Genomic DNA, 7500 nt, shown 5'->3' with positions numbered 1-7500 from the left:
CATCGTCGCGTCCTGTTTCGTCGAATTTACGGTCGTCGCGCCAAGCTCCAATAAACTCCACCACTTCACCAGTTGTTTCTTCTGGTTCGGACGATGACTCGGAGAGTGTGTATTTTTCTAATTCAGAATCATATGATTCCGATTGCGATGATGATATTCCGGTGAATCAAAGGTCCAAGCGGGCAGCAGCGAATGGCCCTGGACAACAGAATGTCGTGTGGCGAGCGAGAGACAATTTACCGTCAGACGGTAAGGGTTTACTGGTACGCCTGGCATAAAGGCAAACCTTGAAAATGGAAGTTCGCCATTGGTAATCTTCCATGAGTTTTTGACGGATGAAATGGTGAAGAGACTTGGACATTTTCCATGACTACTTCTTCCCCACTGCCAAGAAGAGAAATGCTTTAAAGAGATGCACAATATGTAAAGCAAAAGAGAAACTTAAGGAAACTAGATACCATCGTTCACAACGTGATATACCACTGTCCGTGGTACCCTGTTTTGAACTCGCTATTTTTTCTTGCTATTTTCCCATAATTCCATGCCATTCCACACTGATGAAATTTCAATTATTTCAATACTTCTATCTAATTATGGTTTTACTTACTACCTGAGAAAAACATCATGTTGCGGAAAATATAATTTCTCATAACGTAGTTATTGTTAATGCATTTCGTTTGGAGAGTCAAATATAATTCTATGCACGTAAATGTATGTACGTTTCTCTGTTATATATATATTATATATATATATATATATATATATATATATTATATATATATATATACATATATATATGCATAATAAAGTATTGATTCGGTATTATCTGATAGTTGATGATTGATTAGATATATCTCACCCATTTTCTCATTTTGTATATATATATATACATATGTATATATATATACATATATATGCATACATATATATACATATATAATAATAATAATAATAATAATAATAATGATAATAATAATAATAATAATAATAATAATAATAATAATAATAATAATAATAATAATGATGATGATGATGATGATGATAATAATATTAGGGAATATGATTCCAAACTTACTGGGTAAAATTCAATTTAGTAATACTAAATCAAATTTCACAGTATGTAATATATGTAAATAAATCAGAGAAGAACCATGTAGCAATTCAACAATGATATACTTAAATCATACCATACAGAGAAAAATTAAAGATAATATAAAACATTTACCTAGAACTAAATTAAGAATGAAATAATAAATAAATAGTATATAATTAGTTAATGGACTACACGTGTTTCGTGGCTATATTTTCAAACTGATAACAGTAAAATCAATTCAATTTAAATATAGCCGCTCATCAGGTCCAAGATATAAACAATAAAATAATTGAATAAATGTACGTATATTATATAATAAGAAAGTATAAATATATATATTAATACGTAATTTTCCAATAAAAACTACGTATTTTTTTAGGAATAGAAATCTAATTAATTCTATAGGCCTCAGTAAATATATTTGGGAACTTAAAACTAAATGTATTAAATATTAATTAACTTGGGAGATAATTTGTAAGGCAAAATCTTATCGCATAGGTAGTAATTCTTGTTTATTGTGTACTAATCAATTTAAGGGAATATTATTTAATAATTATATATTGATTAATTCCCTGAATGAGCGTAAAATTAAATGTAAACATAAATTACATTACTTATATAATAAGTTTAGCTAATTTTACCGTATATATAAAACCCTATTTTATGTTACTAATTTATTGTAGATATAATTTATAGTAGTATTAGTGTCTTCTACTATAGCCTCGGGCCTACCAAAGCCTTGTGAGTGGATTTGGTAGACGGAAACTGAAAGAAGCCTGTCGTATATATATAATATATATATATATATATATATATATATATATATATATATATATATATATATATATATGTGTGTGTGTGTGTGTGTGTGTGTGTGTGTGTGTGTGTATGTTTGTGTGTCTGTGTTTGTACCCCCAAACATCGCTTGACAACCGATGCTGGTGTGTTTACGTCCCCGTAACTTAGCGGTTACCGACAGAATAAGTACTAGAAAGAACAAAATAGACTCCTATGTATTGACCAGTGTCCATTGTTTTGTATGTATGTATAAGATGCTGGTACAAATTTAAAAAAGATCGTAATAATTATCATAATAAAATCATCATAATTTAGCATAAATTAACATTAAAACCTAACGAACATTCAATTTCATTTCTATATTTGTATTCTTTGTGTTATTCTCAGGGTGCAATATCGGCTGCTCTGTGCCTGACATCCGTAAATGATGGTGTAATACCCATTAACAAGAATCTTTGGTAAGTACCAGAGTGTGTTTCGTTTGATTTTTTTCTTTTTTTCAGTTTATTAAACCAGATTACAATGGCCCCTAGCGCCAATGGTGTGTATCATCCTATGAATTCTGTTGCTTTGAGCATTTGAACTACAGGAAGCCGTCACTCGCGAGCGAGTATGGATTGATAATGTGTATCATGCTTATCGCTAGTTGTTTTAGGTGTTCATGTAATCATAAACAGACTTAGGCATTCTCTGTCCATCCAGCAACGGTCGGCTTTTTCTTAAATTACATGGATAGCAAGTTCTTTCTGTCTGTTTTTTTTTAACGTCCAACGCTGCATATCCTCTCATTGGCCTGTGAGACGAAACAGCACACCACTCCCAGTTTCAGTCAAACACGCACACACACACACACAAACACACATACACACACAGACACAGACACACAGGCACACACAAACACACACACACACGCACACGCAAATACGCACACAGGTACACACACACACGCACACGCAAATACGCACACAGGTACACACACACACAGGTACACATTCATAGCCATATTCACACAAACGTACACACACTCACACACATATACACATACAGACACAGATACAAACACACACACACACGCATAATTCATTCACAGACACATTCACACACAAATACTCTCTGTGCGTCTGCATCTGTGTGTCTGCATCTGTTCGAAATTTCCCCATGACATCTGAAGAAGGCTGGAGGGTATATCAGCCGAAACGTTGTGTTAACAACAAACAAGATGAGGACAAATATCTGTCAAATGTAAATAATGTAAATAGTGCACATAATTCCTCATCTCTTAAATATAGAACTGTATAGATCTCTGACTTGTTTTGGAGAATTTGTGGCACTTGTTTCCTCCAGAGTCATGAGTCATATCCCAATGGTGATCATATTCGTTGCAAAAAGCATGTAAAAAATAATTGCCAAAAACAATCGCAGTAATGAAAACATAGGAATCCAGAATTTCAGGATTGCAGGTCTGGATTCAGCCTGGAATGCTTTTAAATTTACTCTTGGAATTAGCTTTTAGATCCGACGGGCCTCCGTGCCAGTGGCACATAAAAAGCACCATCCGATCGTGGCCGTTGCCAGCCTCGCCTGGCCCCCGTGCTGGTGGCACGTAAAAAGCACCATCTGATCATGGCCATTTGCCAGCCTCGTCTGGCACCTGTGCCGGTGGCATGTAAAAAGCACCCACTACACTCACGGAGTGGTTGGCGTTAGGAAGGGCATCCAGCCTTAGAAACATTACCAGATCAGACTGAGCCTGGTGCAGCCTTCTGGCTTTCCAGACCCCAGTTGAACCGTCCTACCCATGCTAGCATGGAAAGCAGACACTAAATGATGATGATGATGATGATGATGATGATATACCCTTAGGAATGAGAACCCAGGTTCGAAATTTCCCAAGACACCTGAAAAAGGCTGGAGGGTATATCAGCCGAAACGTTGTATTAACAACAAACAAGATGAGGACAAATATCCGTCAAATGTAAGTAGTGTAGTCCTATATATATTATTACAAATAAAAACTTAGCGATGACCATGGCTAGGATTTCTTTGGTCTTGCTGGCTTGACTTAAAAAAATAAAAACTGCAACAGCAACAAGAAGATTGATGACTATAAGCGGATGACAGAGCCTTTAGGTGGTCAACCAATTAGCTAGAAATGGCAACGAAATCGATGTCAAATAATATCTTACTGTCTGAAATAAGGGAAGATGGACACATTGGATAATGTAGCCTTAGTTTACACTATGATTAATTAAAAAGTAGTCGATGGCCACGTCTTTGGTCACAACAACAACAATAACAACACCAGTAACAGCAATATTAATAAAAACAACAATCGGATCTGCTATGTTATATTCAGGTGTGTCATCGCTAAACAGAAATTCTGGAAGCCATATTAAAAGATATAAAGCAAGTTTCAACGCACTTTTGAACGCAGCCATGACTGCCAGCCAACGTTCAAACCACACACACACACACACACACACACACACACACTATCATACACACACACACACAATCACACACACACAATCACACACACACAATCACACACACACACACACACAATCACACACACACAATCACACACACACACACACACCCACAACAATCACACACCACAATCACACCACACACACACACACACACAATCACACACACACAATCACATACACACAATCACACACACACAATCACACACACACACACAACACACCAATCACACTACACACGCACACACAATACACACACACAATCACACAACACACACACAATCACACACACACAATCACACACACACAATCACACACACACACACACACACACACAATCACACATAGATATACTTACATATACCCCCTCACAGACAAACACACATACACATAAATATTCGCACACACGCTCACACATACAGACACACATGCATACATTCTCGCTCACAGATACATACGCAAACACACACATTCACATGCAGAAAAACACACGCATTAATTCATACACACACGCTCACACACACGCTCACACAAATACGCAAATAATGCATATACATAAACACAGATACACACACAAACATACGCACACACATTCACTGGTACATTCACTCAAACGTACATATTCACACACACACACACACATTCAGGGGCATGTCAACACAAACATATTTTGATCCAACCACACAGGCACACACACACACACACACACACACACATATATATATATATACACTCGTTCACCGACACATTCACACAAGCATGCACACATGCGTATACACATATTCACGCTAAAATACACATATCTACACACAAACATTCTCACACACACACACACACATATATATACACTCGTTCACCGACACATTCACACAAGCATGCACACATGCATATACACATATTCACGCTAAACTACACATATCTACACACACACATTCTCACACACACACACACACATATATATACACTCGTTCACCGACACATTCACACAAGCATGCACACATGCGTATATACATATTCACGCTAAACTACACATATCTACACACACACATTCTCACACACACACACACACACATATATATACATATACACTCGTTCACCGATACATTCACACAAGCATGCAGACATGCATATACACATATTCACGCTAAAATACACATATCTACACACACACATTCTCACACGAACACACACACATTCATTCACAGACAATCTCGCAACAGCGTTTAACCAACAAGAAAACCTTCAGGTGTCCACTTTTCAAAGACAATTGACTATGATGTCACACATGTCCAGAGGCCGATCTTGAGAAAACTCCATTGAAGGTCATCCTAAGCAACTACCGCCAGACACAATTCCTTTCACACAAAATGTAATTGTTTGCCGACGTCACTGACAATGGCGTTTTATAAGCGCCATTTTTGTTTATCTGAAGCATCAGAAAGTTTCAACACGACGAAGACACACACACACACACACACACACACACACACACACACACACACACACACACACACACACACTCACACACACACACAAACATATATGTGCATGTATGTATATATAAATATATATATATATATATATATATATATATTTATGTATGTATGTATGTATGTATGTATGTATGTATATTATGTATGTATGTATATATATATATATATATATAGGCGTTTGTGTGTTTGTGTGCGTATGTTGTATGTATATATATAAATATATGTGTGTGTGTGTGTGTTTGTGTGTGTGTGTAGCGTGTATTTATGTATATGTGTATGGTTGTGAGTGTGTTTGTGTTTGTGCGCACAGGTACGCGTGTTTGTATGTAAGCGTGTGTATATTTATATATGTGTCTATTCTACTGAGTATGCACATAAAGAATATGTTGCCAAACACATACACTAATACACATATCGTTTATATGTAAATATAGATATACCTATACGCACGGACATGCACAGACACACAGACATTGTAAAGCTAGATGTACAATATTTACTGCTAAGTTTACTGCAGCTCCACATAGAGTATCATCATCCAGGCTTGCAAATGACCACAACGGTGAAAAGTACGTAGGGAACGACTGGTATGATCAAGTTGTGTACCCCTGGCGAACCAAAACCTTATGGGTGAATTTAGTACATGGAAACTGAAAGAAACCAGTCAGACATACATACATACATACATGCATGCATGCATGCATACATACATACATACATACATACATACATACATACACACATACATTCATACATACATACATAGAACGTATATACATACATACATACATACATACATTCATACATACATACATACATTCATACATACATACATACGTACGTAAATACATACATACATACATACAACATACATACATACATACATACATACATTCATACATACATACGTACGTAAATATATACATACATACAACATACATACATACATACATGCATGCATACATACATGCATACATACATTCATACATACATACATGCATGCATACATTCATACATACATTCATACATACATACATTCATCATACATACATTCATACATACATTCATACATGCATACATACATACATTCATGCATGCATACATACATACATTCATACATACATACATACATACATACATAGAACATACATACATTCATACATACATACATACATACATGCATGCATACATACATACATACATACATTCATACATACATACATACATACATACATTCATACATACATACATGCATGCATGCATACATACATCCATCCATACATACATACATTCATACATACATACATACATACATGCATTCATACATACATACATACATACATACATACATGCATGCAATTATACATACATACATGCATTCATACATACATACATACATACATGCATGCATATATACATACATGCATGCATACATACATACAAACATACATGCATACATACATATATATATGTATATATTACTAATAGTTTCCCGTACATGCGTACGTTCATCAGGCGTCCATCACCTGATGGACACCTGATGAACGTACTCATGCACGGTAACCATTAATAGCATGATAAGTACATGTAGTTGAATGCACTCACACACACACACACACGCATATAT

The 7500-nt window shown here is 35.6% G+C and overlaps 1 long non-coding RNA gene across 1 annotated transcript in view; it reads left to right on the top strand.

Annotated features, from left to right (window-relative positions):
- The window catches only part of LOC118761155, a 16401-nt gene that overhangs the window by 6294 nt on the left and 2607 nt on the right, over nucleotides 1-7500 (top strand). Inside the window, exon 2 of the long non-coding RNA XR_004997178.1 lies at nucleotides 2279-2349. This is a non-coding gene — a long non-coding RNA (uncharacterized LOC118761155). The remainder of the gene's footprint in view (nucleotides 1-2278; nucleotides 2350-7500) is intronic.

This window comes from Octopus sinensis, unplaced genomic scaffold (genome assembly GCF_006345805.1).
Source record: "Octopus sinensis unplaced genomic scaffold, ASM634580v1 Contig09736, whole genome shotgun sequence".
Classification (NCBI taxonomy): domain Eukaryota; kingdom Metazoa; phylum Mollusca; class Cephalopoda; order Octopoda; family Octopodidae; genus Octopus; species Octopus sinensis.
This window is presented reverse-complemented; position numbering and strand designations above follow the sequence as displayed.